This window comes from Hemiscyllium ocellatum, chromosome 21, assembly GCF_020745735.1.
Source record: "Hemiscyllium ocellatum isolate sHemOce1 chromosome 21, sHemOce1.pat.X.cur, whole genome shotgun sequence".
Classification (NCBI taxonomy): domain Eukaryota; kingdom Metazoa; phylum Chordata; class Chondrichthyes; order Orectolobiformes; family Hemiscylliidae; genus Hemiscyllium; species Hemiscyllium ocellatum.
In genome coordinates this window covers 32802758-32817738 of record NC_083421.1, presented here as the reverse complement: position 1 = coordinate 32817738, position 14981 = coordinate 32802758, and the positions used below count along the sequence as shown (strand labels likewise).

The window sequence follows — 14981 nt, the reverse complement described above, 5'->3', positions numbered from 1 at the left end:
CCAGCATTCTCAGTTCTTTTGGTTTTCATCATGCAACTGTTGCATAAAGTGAATTCTGCATCCCCTCAGATTACTCCCTTGCCGAGATCATGCACGGGAGAAAGTGAGGACTGCAGATGCTGGAGATCAGAGCTGAAAAATATATTGCTGGAAAAGCGCAACAGGTCAGGCAGCATCCAAGGAGCAAGAGAATCAACATTTTGGGCATAAGCCCATCAAGCCATTTGAAGGGCTTATGCCCAAAACGTCGATTCTCCTGCTCCTTGGATGCTGCCTGACCTGCTGCGCTTTTCCAGCAACATAGAGATCATGCACACTCTTGATTCATCCCACTCCAGCTTAAACCCTCAATTTCTGTCTAATTTTTCTAAAACACAGAAATATATATCCAACACACGGCATAACTTAAAGCTTCAAGCCAAATAATTAAGTTCATTTGAAGAAGTCCAAGCACATGATTTTACACAGTAACTAATTCCTGATCTTACTCCTTCTTGTTAAGGTGACAACTGTGTTTGGTTTTATTCATGGAAAGGGGAGGGGTGCACATGGGACAAGGGGAATGGGTGATTCCTTGCCGTTGATCACCAACCTGTTCACTCCCATGGTGTACCTCCTTCCCATGTTAATTTGAAAGCAAAAACGATGGCCCATTACCCAATGAGAAGATCCCTGGTAGTCAACCTTTTCTCCACCAGTTCCAATTTTTATTTTCATATCATGGGTAAATAGAAGTGCTTAAAGAAAATAAAGTGGCTGCTTCTGTGTTTGTTTTACACATGGACATGATTAAAATAGTGGAGATTTCAGACCAAATGACGAGGTTTGGCAAACCTACATCATAGTAATAGTGGAAATATATTGCTATTTGCACTGAACTAATGTTTTAAAAATGACCAAATAAGTCTCTTACTTTTCTTTCATTTCATCTCACAGCCTGCAAACCTTATATTGAACACCTTACTTATCTTGACTTTACTCAAAGTTGATGGTACATTTTGTGGACATGGAAAAGTCTCTCTCTCTCTCTCTCTCTCTCAGGCACTATCTTGTTTGACTTTATCTTTCTGATGTTTTTTTGTATGAAGAATGTGATACAATTCACACTTAATAGGCCTTGTTTGCACTTTGAAACTTGTTTTACCTGGTTCCATCACTGCATTAGATGTTGTTAAAGAAAAAAAATCTACTGCAGTCTAGGCAGCTGACAGGCATCAGGCATTTTGAACTTACAGGTACAAATTGGAATGAATTTCTTCCATAAATTTATCATAATGGTTTTACCTCCAGTCTTATGTATGCAATCATACAGCCAGATCTTTGTGCATCATTTGCAGAGATCTGCAAGCAAGCTAACATATGATTGCAGTGTATATTAAATATTGTGCACTCAATTCCAAATTGAGATGTGTCACATTTTTAAAATAAATTGACAGCTTGGTCTGTAACAGCAAAGAGTTAGCCAGAGAAAACATTTGAACGTTACATGAAAAGGACTGTGACATTTGACAGCCTATTGACAATATTGTAAAACTGAGCACTTTAATTTATGCAATAGCCTTTTTTTAAAATAAAAGTTCCTTTGCTTCAGCAAATGTTGATCTTGATACTGAATTAAACGTATGGTACAGAGGTATAGCCTTAGCAATTGATATCTAACAACATGTCAGTTAGTTAGCCTTAAAAAGAGACCAAATACTAATCGGGAGACACCAAGACAGAAGTGGAGAAGAGACCATTGCTCTGCTGTATGAAAACATTAAACCACAGGCCAATTACTCCTTTTCACGCACAGAACAAATATTCATGTATGGTGTACAGACAATAAGCATTTTGGGTCATTCAGTATAAGGTCATATTTATAAACAGAAATCAGTGTTGACTGGACTGCTTTCTTCAATCTGTTCCTATCTTGTATTTTTAAGATTATTTGGATGCCACATCAAAAGATTTCCTAAAATAAGAAAATATGGTCACAGTATTTAATTTCTGTGGTAACTACAGGTGGAAATGGCAGCAGCTGTCCCACGATCATTACACAATTGGGCAGACTAAAATGTGGGAAGTGGTGGTTGCACAGAGTAAGAGAACTAAAAATAAGAGTGATGCTGGAAGTAACAGCAGAAACTCAGATAGCTCGAGGGGTGAGTGGTTAAAAATTCAAGCATGACAATAGAGAAGAGGAGAAGTAACACATCTGAAAGACATACAATGCTATGGCTTTAAGAGGTATATTTTGTCCTTGTTTCTTTTACAGAGAGCTGTCTATGAGAAGCCTTGAGTGTTTATTTTTTGGGCCCACTGCTTTTTGTCATTTATATAAATGATATGGATCCAAATGTCAGAGGTATAGTTAGTAAGTTTGCAGATGATGCCGTACTTGGAGGTTTAGTGGACAGCAAAGAAGGTTACCTCAGAGACAATGGGATCTTAATCTGATGGGCCAATGAGGAGTGGCAGATGGAGTTTAATTTAGATAAATGTGAGATGCTGCTTTTTGGAAAGGCAAAACATAGCATGACTTATACACTTAATGGTAAGGTCCTGGGAGGGTTGCTGAACAAAGAGACCTTTAAGTGCAGGTTCATAATTCCTTGACAGGTAAATTAAATAGTGAAGAAGGTGTTTGGTATGCTTTCCTTTATTGGTCAGAGCATTGAGTATAGGAGTTGGGAGTCATGTTGCGGCTGTACAGGACATGGGTTAGGCCAATTTTGGAATATTGCATGCAATTTCGGTCTCCTTCCTATTGGAACAATGCTGTGAAACTTGAAAGGATTTAGAAAAGATTTATAAGGATGCTGTCAGGGTTGGCGGATTTGAGCTATAGGGAGAGGCTGAGTCTATTTTCCTTGGGGTGTTGGAGGCTGAGAGGTAACCTTACAGAGGTTCTGGAAGTAGGTTTGCTCACTGAACTGGAAAGTTCTTTTTCAGATGTTTCATCACCATACTAGATAACATCATCAGTAAGCCTCCCAAAACGAACCTTGCAACTCAGCGAGCAAACATACATCCAGAAGCTCAATCCAGAAGCACGGTGGCACAGTGGTTAGCACTGCTGCCTCACAGCGCCAGGGACCTGGGTTCAATTCCCGCCTCAGGCAACTGACTGTGTGGAGTTTGCACGTTCTCCCCGTGTCTGCGTGGGTTTCCTCCGGGTGCTCCGGTTTCCTCCCACAGTCACAAAGATGTGCGGGTCAGGTGAATTGGCCATGCTAAATTGCCCGTAGTGTTAGGTAAGGGGTATATGTAGGGGTATGGGTGGGTTGCGCTTCGGCGGGTCGGTGTGGACTTATTGGGCCGAAGGGCCTGTTTCCACACTGTAAGTCTAATCTAATCTAATGTGAGCTACAAATCTTCTCAAAATTCACTTATAGACATTTATAGAATCATGAGGGGCATGGATGGGACAAATAGACAAAGTCTTTTCCCTGGGGTGGTGGAGTCCAGAACTAGAAGGCATAGATTTAGGGTAAAATGGAAATGATTTAAAAGGAGCATAAGGGGTAACTTTTTTCACACGTGTGTGGAATGAGCTGCCAGAGGAAGTGGTGGAGGTTGGTGCAATTACATTTAAAAGGCACCTGAATGGGTATATGAACAGTAAGAGTTTAGAGGGATATGGGCCAAATACTGGCAAATGGGGCTAGATTAGATTAGGCTATCTGGTCATCAGGGATGAGTTGGACTGAAGGGTCTGTTTCCATGCTGTACATCTCGATGACTGTATGATCTAACAGCAGCATCCTGAATGGGTGCAGGCAAGCTCCCACCTACAGAGCCAGGGATTTTACTTTTAACTTCTGCAGTGGTTGCTGGGGTCTCAGCAAGATTGGAAGGCAGTGAATCTCTCCCGGCTACTACACTCAGGTTACTCTGCATGTTTTTCTTCCTGGGCTGCTAGAGTTAGCTGTAAGCCAATCTGTTTTCTGAATAAGAACAATTTAAGGTCTCAGCTACTTTCTTATTATAACTTGAGGGGTCTGGTCCATAATTATAGTCAATTGGATAGCAAGAAAACAGCACACAGAAGCAGAATAGAGGGAAGAAAGTGGATAGTCCAAGAACATTACACCAAAAAATGAAAGATGAAAACTTTGCTGTGTTAGCAGCATTAGGAGAGGGAGATTAGAAATGAAAGTTAAAATAAGGAACAAACATAGATAGTGCTCAGTGCTGCTGGAACAAAAAAAAACTATTTCTGAAAGGGGTTATAAACAAAGAGTAAATATTTTAACCCTAAGACAGATTCCCATCTTGTGAATGGGAGGGAGAAAGACAATGGAGCTTTTGAGAAAAGACGTATTTTTCAATCTGTTTAAAAACACAGTTGTTCCTTTCATAGATGAGAAAGGGAAAGGATGGTCTCGTGGCAATATTGCTAGACAATTAATCGAAAGACCCAAGTAATGTTCTGAGGACATGGGTCCAAATCCTGGTGTAGTGGAAATTGAATTCAATAAAAGAAAACTGACATCAACAGTCTAATGGTGAGCACAAAACAATCATTGCTATTTGGGGGGAAAAAAATCCATCTAGTTTATTCATGTCATTTAGAGAAGAAAATCTGCTGTCACTATCTATTTTGGCTGATGCATGACTCCAGAGCCAAAGCAATGTGATTGACTCTTCACTGCCCTTTGGGTCATTAGGTATGGGCAGCAAATACTGGCTTCGCCAACAACATCCCATCAATTAATTCTTTTAGAAAAATCTGTATCTGAAGCTAAAATACATTTAGAAATTGAATAGCCATTAATTAGCCAATCCTCTATCCAGGCAAACATGCTACCTCCAGCACCATAGGCTGGTGATGTATGTTATTAAAGGCCTTTTGGGAAATCCAAATATATTAGATCCATCGCTTCTCCTTTATCTATCATACTCGCTACCTTCTCACAACATTCTCATAAATTTGTCAGGTATGAATTTCTGTTTATAAAAGAAATGCTGCATATTATGTATTTCTCAACGGTCTACCAAAACATCCTTTATAATTGTTTCTAACATTTGACGAATAATGTTTGTTAAACAAACTGGCTTTTAGGTTTGTCATCTTCCCTTTTTGATTAAAGGTATTAGATTGACAGTTTTCTAATCTTGGAATCCCTACAGTGTGGAAACAGGCCATTGGCCCAACAAGTCCACATTGATATTCTGAAGAGTATCCCACCCATTCCCCTACATTTCCCCTGGCTAATGCATCATGCCTACATGTCCTTGAACACTATAAGCAGTTTTAGCATGGCCAATTCACCTAATCTGCACATCTTTGGATTGTGGGAAGAAATAGAAGCACCCAGAGGAAACCCATGCAGACACAAGGAGAATGTGCAAGCTCCACACAGATAGTTGGCTGAGGCTGGAATTGAACCCAGGTCCCTGTGCTGTGGGCCAGCAGTGCTAACTACTGAGCCACTGTCCTGCTTTTGGCACTCATCCTGGATAATTACTGCCATCCCATCCTCTATCTCTGTAGCTACTTCTATTAATATCCGAGGATGCATCATATCATGTCCAGGAGACCTATCAGCCTTTTGGCCTATTAGTTCCCCTCATGCTTTTTCGCTAGTTACTGTGTTTATTTCTTCTTCCCTCTTTGCTCCAAAATACTTTTGGAATTTTGCTGGCATTTTTCATTATATGGGCTGATGCAAAACATTAGCCCATCTCCTCTGCCATTTCCTGGTCATTATTATTGTTTCCCCAGTCTCATTCTTTCAGGGGCTGATGTACACTTTGCTGTTCCTCTTTCCGTATTATATGTATTTAAAGTAGCTCCTACGGTCCATGTTGATATTACTTGAGGATCCTCAAAGTTTGTTTTCTCCCTCTAATATTTTTGATCATCTTTTGTTGGTTTTTAAACCTTTGCTAACTCTTTGGCTTGCAACCAGTCTTGGTCACATTATACATTTCTTTTGCAATTTGAGGATATGTCTAAGTTTCCTGGTTAACCATGGTTGACTTATCATCTTCCTCAAATTTTTCTTTCTCATTTGGATACATTTTTATTGCGAGCCAGGAACTGTTTTCCTGTTATCGTAAACATCTAACAGTGACACCTTAGTGTAATACTCTGAGAGAGGGATACACTGTCATAGTTAGTGTCAGTTGACTGAATCTACATACTTCCTGGCTGCCGACTTCAGGGAGTTACAAAGGAATCATCTCAGTATTTTGCAGATGACCAAGAGTGTATTCCACAGTGACTTCACCAATGTGCATTCATCAAAAACATCACTCAAAAAGATCACTTCATTGTTGTTTGTGAGTCTTTCATACACGTGAACAGCCTGCTACATTTCCTACATTATTAAAGCAACTACACTTCAAACATTGGCGACAAGGGCAGCTTGCGGTTCGGAGAGAGTTCGTCATCAATACCAATCTCTACTATTATCTAATCAAGCCAACCAAACAAATTGAACTAAATTAGAAGTGACAGCACCTAAGGGGCACCTTAATAAAAATCCAAATTTCAAAGGAAGCAATTCTCCTTCTTATACTGAGACTAAATGAGACAAGCAATTGTTTTAACAACAACAAGTAGTTTATTATATGATGGGAGTTTGTACAAATTACATTGACCAGCTTGATATAATTACCATTACTATCAAGAACCAAAATTCACACATAAGTCTCCATTGGGGACCCTGTGCTGGGCTGCATTCTTCACTCAAGGACTAGGACGCCTCACTGCAGTGGTACAATGAAAATCAAACCTAGCTATTCCCAGAATTGTAACAAAGTTAAAGGTTTAATTCAAGAACTAACAATTTCCCAAATCAGTTTTTTTTTAGACACAGGTTGACAAAACACACCAAAGAAGTTTCTGTACTGAAGAAGAATTTTTTTTATTGCAATAAACCCTATAAGGCCCACAGAGAATCACTATTTCATCTCCTTGAGGAGCTGATTGAATATGAAGTACCTTAGCAACAGGAATGGCCTGCTTAGCTGGAATTCATCACCTGAGCCCTTTATGTATGAAAACAGATGGGCTCTTATGGCACAGTAGGAGTGTTCCTACACCTGGATCATGAGATCCATGTTCAATCCCACCTCCTCTTGAGTTGCTCAATAACATCTCTGAACAGGATGGTTTAGAAAATAGATTAAATTTTCAAAAAATACACAGAGGGGCTCTTGAGGCACAGTGACAGAATCCCTGTCCCTGTATCAAGAGTTCTTCAATATGGAAACATACTCTTCAGTCCAACTCACTGACCAGACATCCTAATCTGACCAAGTCCCATTTGCCAGTATTTGCCCCATATCACTCTAAACCCTTCTTATCAAGAAGGGTTATTCCTGATGAAGGGCTTATACCCGAAACTTCTCCTCCTTGGAAGCTGCCTGACCTGCTGTGCTTTTCCAACATCACACTCTCCACTCTGATCTCTAGCATCTGCAGTCCTCACTTTCTCCTAGTTGATTTTAACCTTACTGCGAAGCCTCTTCCCTGAAGAAGTTCTCCTCCTCTCACTACAAGGATCTCAGAGAATCTCTCTCTCTCTCTCTCTCATTGCACCACCACCTCCCCCCACTCCTCCCCCCGCCCCCCACCCCTGCCACCCCAGGTCATCTCCTCTCCCCTGAAGCTCTTCAACCATGTCCTGAAGCAGAGTCGCTATCACAGCCACATCTCCTTCCTCAATGCCTGCCTACGGAACCAACAGGTCTCACTTGGATTCCGGACTACATTCAAACCAGCACAATTTTGAGCTGAACAGGACAACCAGTATCTATTACAAGCCCTCAATCCTGATGAAGAGGTTATGCCCAAAATGTCGATTGTCCTGCTTCTCAGATGTTGCCTGACCTGCTTTGCTTTTCCAGCACCACACTCTCACTTCTTATTCATATATCCATCCAGATGTTTTTTAACTGGCATAATTGTACCAGTCTCCACCACTTCCTCTGGCAGCCTGTTTCATACACACACCACACACTGCATGAAAAAGTTGCCTATCAGTTCCTTTTTAAATCTTTCACCTCTCACACTAAACCTATACCCTGTAGTTTTAGACTCCACCACCCTGGGAAAAAGACCTTGGCTGTTCACCTTACCTATGCCCATCATGATTTTATAACTTCTCCAAGGTCACCCATCAGTCTCCAATGATCTAGACAGAAAAAGCCAGTCAATTCAGCCCCTTCAAACCCGCCAGTCCCAACAACATCCTTGTAAATATTTTCTGCATCCTCCAAGTGTTAACAACATGCGTTCAAAAAGTGGCCTCATCAATGTCCTGTAGCACTGCAACATGACGTCCCAACTCCTATACTCAGTGTTATGACCAATGAAGGCAAGTGTGCCAAATGGCTTCTTCACCACCCTGTCTCCCTACAACTCCCTTTTCAAGTCAGTATGCACCAGCACTCCAAGGTCTCTTTGCAATACTCCTCAGAGCCCTACCCTAAGTCCTGCCCTGAATTGCCTTACCAAAATGCAACACCTTACATTAATTAGCAGTCACAGAGTCATAGAGATATACAGCATGGAAACAGACCATTCGGTCCAACTTGTCCATGCCAACCATGTATCCTAACCTAATCTAGTCCCATTTGCCAGCACTTGGCCCATATCCCTCCAAACCCTTCCTATTCATATCCCCATCCAGATGCCTCTTAAATGTTGTAATTGTACCAGCTTCCGCCACTTCTTCTGGCAGCTCATTCCATGCACATACCACCCATTGTGTGAAAATGTTGCCCCTTAGGTCCTTTTTATATCTTTCCCCTTTCACCTTAAACTTATGCCCTATAGTTCTGGACTTGCCCACCCCAGGGAAAATATCTTGTCCATTTATCCTATCCATGCTCCTCAAGATTTTATAAGCCTCCATAATGTCACCCCTCAGCCTCCGACAACTCCAGAGAAAACAGCTCCAGCCTGTTCAGCCTCTCCCTATAGCTCAAATCCCCCAACCCTGGCAACATCCTTGTGAATCCTTTCTGCGCCCTTCAACTTTCACAACATTCTTCCGACAGGAAGGAGACCAGAATTGCATGCAATCTTCCAAAAGTGGCCTTACCAATGTCTTGTACAGCCGCAACATGACCTTCCAACACCTATACGCAATGCTCTGACCAATAAAGAAAGCATACCAAATGCTTTCTCCATTATACTATCTACCTGCGAGTCTACTTTCAAGGAGCTATGAACCTGCACTCCAAGGTCTCTTTGTTTAGCAACACTCCCTAGGACCTTATCATTAATATATAAGTCCTGCTAAGATTTGCTAAATTAAACTCTCTCTACTACTCCTCGACCCATTGCCCATCTGGTCAAGATCCTGTTGTAATCTGAGGTAACCTTCTTTGCTGTCCGCTACATCTTCAATTTAGTGTTGTCTGCAGACTTACGAACTATACCTCCTATATTGACATCCAAATAGTTTATGGATGACAAAAAGCAGTGGACTCAGCACATCACTGGTCACAGGCCATCAGTCTGAAAAGCAACCCTCCACCACCACCCTCTCTCTTCCACCTTCAAGCCAGTTTTGTATCCAACTGACTCGTTCTCCCTGCATTCCATGAAATCTAACCTTGCTAACCAGTATCCCATGAAGTACCTTGTCGAACACCTTACTGAAGTCCATCTAGATCCGTCTAGCACTCTGTCCTCATCAATCTCCTTTGTTACTTCTTCAAAAAACTCATTCAAGTTAGTGAAACGTGATTTCCCATGCACAAAACAATGCTGACTATCCCTAATCAGACCTTGCCTGTCCAAATACATCTCAATCCTGGCTCTGAGGAAGCCGGACCAATGTCAGTTAGTAGCCACATGTAAATAAAAGTCGGCTTAGTGGTGGGACTTTCGTAGCACAGAGATATTGTCTGTCTCCCTGGATTTGGAGGTCCGAGTTCAAGTTCTACCTGCTCCAGAAGTGCGTGATAACATCTCAGAACAGTTAATTCGCAAAACAGATTGAAAACAGAGAAAACGTCACAGTGAGTTTAATGAAGGGAAATCCATTCAGCTGTGTGTAAGAGCACTTTTAGAGATTTGACAGAGTAGTAGCATCCTTACCTCTGAGACAGGAGGCCTATGTTCAGATCCCACTTGCTCCAGCGCTGTGTAACAACATTGCTAAACAGGTTGATTAGAAAATATCTAAAATTGACAAACTCCAGTCCCAAACAAAAGAACAGCAGACTCAGGGGGGCCTCGTGTGTCACAGTGATCATGCCCTTACCTCAGGGCCAGGAGACCTGTCTTCAAGTCCAACCTGTTCCTGAGGTATGTAAGAACATCTTTCAACATGTTGATTCAAAAATATAAAATAAACTAAAGCAGACCGAAGGTGGAAGTAACCCATATCTACCATAAGTAGTGGCTCTACTTTGGTGTTCAGCAACAAATGATACTCCTTTCCAATTGGGCTTCTGAAGCGCTATAAAAATGAATTCTAGCCACAGATAAACAACTGTGAGGGGGGCAGCACATTGGTTCAGGTTAGCACTGCTGCCACACAGTAACAGAGCCCCAGGTTTGATTCCAGCCTCGGGCGACTATGTCTGTGGAGTTTACACCTTCTCCTTGTGTCTGTGTGGGTTTCCTCCGGGTGCTCTGGTTTCCTCCAAAGATGTGCAGGTTGGGTGAATTGGCCATGCTAAATTGCCCATAATATTCAGGGATGTGTAGATTAGGTGCATTAATCATGGGAAATGTAAAGTGGTAGGGGAATGGGTCTGAGTGGGTTACTCTTAGGAGGGTCAGGATGGGCCACATGGCCTGTTTCCACACTGTAGGGATACATAACTATCAACATAGAGTTCTCCCAGTTGATAAACTAACTGGTTTATATGTATCTGTCCTACACACACATACATACATACAGAAACAAAAATTATGATTGTGATGGGCAGAGGGAATGATTGAGAAGGCATGTCAGTGTTCCTGTTCCCATGTGTTTGATAAAATGGCTTTTCATTTCAAAACATCTATTTGTCACAAGAGCCACTAAACAGGGTTGTATTATTTTCTTTTTGGTTGGATTCACTCCGCATCATGTATTATCCCACAGACTATGGATTGAAAACTGGTTTCTAACCTGGAATACCCATCTGGAAATCGTTTCTGTGAAGTTTCAGACAATTGTCTTTGGCAATAAGCCCCTTCATTCTCACTTCCTCACCTGATGTGTGGCGGATTATTTTAGGATAATTTCAACTTCCACTCCTTTATTGGCCAGAAAAAAATGAGCTCATGGCTTTTACTGACCAATGAAAAAAAAAATCAGTTTAATGATGTGATACAGCATAGACCACTGGACAATTAATGCCACTTTGCTATTAACTTGCAAGAACAGGAGCTTGTCGTCAATTTCCGCAGGTGCCAAAATGAACAGCTGGAGTGGCACCCTGAATATGAAGCTGTATTGTCGTAAAGATGGGAACTGATGTTGAAAGCACCCTGTTAACCATGTGATTTGTCGATGATATGAAATTTTACCACGCAAACCAGGAAAAAGAACAATGATACAATGGAATATCACTGCCTCAAGTTGTAAATTACTCCTGAAAGTTTTACGTATGTTTCGATTTTTATTTCTCTCTCATTCATTCTGATGTTTAATCTCACCTTTCATACCTTTACCTCTTTTTCACCTTTTTTTAACCTCTGTCCTGCAATATCATTAGTTAAGGAGAGAGATAAAAATGATGTTCATGAGGTCCCAAGTGGCCTAATGATATCGCTACATCATTGCCAGCTTTGACTTCAGCAATTTAGTCATAGAAACGTGCAGCTAAAAAAGACAACCTTTTAAGCAATCTTGTCCTTTAAAAGAACAACCACATTTTCTTCTATTTGTCTACATTTGTGGTGCAAAAATGGAACCTGAAGGGTGAGGAAAATCATCAGTTCTCAATGCTTGCTACAAGATGCCTTGCTCCAGAGCTACAATTTCAATGATAAACAGGGCAGCAATAAGCATCACTGTGCCTTTTCTGGGAACTCAGAGCAAAACATATCTCAAGATTATCAAACCAGGCAAATGTTAAAGTCCTATGATTAATAATACAAAGTGAAGCAGGTTATCATATTACAGATTCACACATTTAAATGCTATCGATCTTGTATACTTTTTAAACCAATGCTCGAGAATAAAAATTAACTTAAGATATGAGCCTGTGTCTGACTGAAAACTATGTGAAATCACTCGAATTGCAGCCCTCTATATTAAAGGCTCTGCAAGTTATCTGTTTAAAGTGGGCCAGTCAGAGATTCAAATGCATTTAGATTGCTGTTCACAGACGTGATATTTGCAAGGTATTATTTCTCAGATTTGAAAGCTATGAATTTGATATTAAATCACAAAAACTAATAACAAAGACAGGCTAGTCTCGCTAACCTTAGCTCCCAGCAAGGTCGACCTGTGCAGCTTCTACCCACAGGATCTCCATCTCATTTCATAGTCACACAATGTCTTTGTCTATCTAATTCGAGATGATTGCACCTTCGTCATCTGACTTCCTTGCAGATATGGTTTCAATTATTCCCTCCATGATTGTCTTTCAAAGCATTAGGCACAGTTTCCGTCTCAGTAAACAATCAGATCAACAACACTTGAACATCATTCGAGTCACTGCAACCACAGTGACGCATGTCAAAACAGCTGCTGAAAAACGCTGCCTAAAGAAGACTTTGAAATAAACATAACTTTTTATCCCCCTCAGCGATTCTTCCATCCAGCAATGGCTTAGCACATTTTACCAGTGAATAATGAAGCCATGAAGACCTAGGAAATTATCATTTTTATCCAAGATTTGACCTTACTTCAGATGAGCAGCTGCCGGTCCCTTCAGTACTCTTGGATTAGGGACATGTACATCATCTGAGGAGCAGTCACTTCTGGCTAATGATCATAGAATCCCTACATTGTGGAAGCAGGCTGTTCAGCCCATCAAGTCCACACTGACCCTCTGAAGAGGGTCCCACCCAGACACACATCCCTCCCCTATCCATGTAACCCTGCAATTGCTGTGGCTAATCCACCTAGCCTAAACATCCCTGCACATTATCAGCAGTTTAGCATGGCCAATCCACATAACCTACACATCCTTGGATTAGATTACTTACCATGTGGAAACAGGCCCTTCGGCCCAACAAGTCCACACCGACCCGCCGAAGCGCAACCCACCCATACCCCTACATTTACCCCTTACCTAACACTACGGGCAATTTAGCATGGCCAATTCACCTGACCTGCACATCTTTGAACTGTGGGAGGAAACCGGAGCACCCAGAGGATACCCACGCAGACACGGAGAGAACGTGCAAACTCCACACAGTCAGTCGCCTGAGGTGGGAATTGAACTCGGGTCTCTGGCGCTGTGAGGTAGCAGTGCAAACCACTGTGCCACCGTGCTGCCCTCCATCCTTGGACTGGAGGAAGAAACCGTAGCACCCAGAGGAAACGCATGCAGACATGGGGAGACTGCAAATTTTACACAGTCACCCGAAGATGGAATCGAACCCAGATCTCTGATGTTGTGAGGCAGCAATGCTAACCACTGTGCCAGCCCAATGATATTCCAGTTAGCAAAGTTCTATTCTGCCCTCATAACGTACTGGCAGGTTAGACAACCTCCCTAACTTGCCTATCAGTTGGAAGCCAAATCCCGCTCTGCTAGGATTAGAAATATTCTGGGCTGATGAGTTCAGAAGACATGGGGGTGGGAGGATGGAGAAATGATTTTATTTTTTGTCCATTCATGGGATATGCGCATCACTGGCTCACCAGAATTTATTGCCTAATCTTAATTGCTCATGAGAAGGTGGTGGTGAGCTGCCTTCTTGAATCATGGCAGCCCATATGCTGTGGTCGACCCACAATGCCCTTGGGGAGAGAATTCCAGGATTTTGACCCAGCTGAAAGAACGGAAGTACATTTTCAAGTCAGGATGGTGAGTGTATTGGAAGGGAACTTGCAAGTGGTGGTGTTCCCAAGTATCTACTGCCGTTGACTTTCTTGGTAGAAGTGGTCATGAGTTTGAAAGTGCTAAGGATCTTTGATAAATCCAAAAATTCGAGCTGCATGACTGAGGAGTTCACAATGCCAGCAGAGGGTTGTTTTAATTGTAAAGAAATTGGCCATTTCCCTACTGCAGCTGATCTCTTCATAACTGGCAGTGGCAGGGAAACAGGGCATTTCAATTCAATTAGAGAGAACAGGAAACCCAGATTTGACTCAGAGGGGTGAGGTGCATCTCCACCCATGAATGGCACTTTCTTTATCTAGAGGAAATCTGATCTCGTTTTACATTTTTGATCCTGCAACATTTTCCCCTGGTCTTTCTTTTTGCGGGTCAGGGACGCATAGTCTGGAGCATATACACACACATTCCCAACTGAGCTTTGGTTGCATCTTAAATGGGAAAGAATACATTGGTTTTGGGAATCAGTTGAGCTCAGTCAGCTGGATTGTCGGTTTGCAGAGCAGTGTGATGCCAACAGCATGGGTTCAATTGCCATCACTGGTTTGAGGTTACGATGAGGGATTCTCCTTCTCAAACTCTTCCTTCTCCTAAGGTCTGATGGCCCTCAGGTTAAATCACCCCTCAGTTGCTTTTGTCTAATGAGAGAGCAGCCCCTATGGTCTGATAAAACTATGGCGACAGAACAATCTGATGTCATTCTCCATTCACATTCCCTTCATAAAGCAGGGTTTCAGAGTCCCATTTAAAACATGCAAAGTTTGAAAGTTCATGAAGAAAATGGAATGCTTGTTGAGGAATCAGAAACAGTCTGAAAGATAAGTGGAAAATGTTTTCACAGCTTCAAATACCACTGTTAGGGATTTTAGTATAATGTGGATGCGTTTTTCAATTCAGTGATTCATCATATGGATCTGTTCTGCAATGTGATATTGATATTGACTAGCATTGTGCAACTGCAGCATTACAATACTTAATCAAGAGGTATGTGTGATGTGTATTAACAAAACTACAAAATATGGTGT

At 41.7% G+C, this 14981-nt stretch overlaps 1 protein-coding gene across 5 annotated transcripts in view; it reads right to left on the bottom strand.

Moving 5' to 3' along the window:
* The window catches only part of LOC132825811 (astrotactin-2-like), a 1607744-nt gene that overhangs the window by 1174512 nt on the left and 418251 nt on the right, over positions 1-14981 (bottom strand). The gene's annotated exons all lie outside the window — the stretch shown is intronic.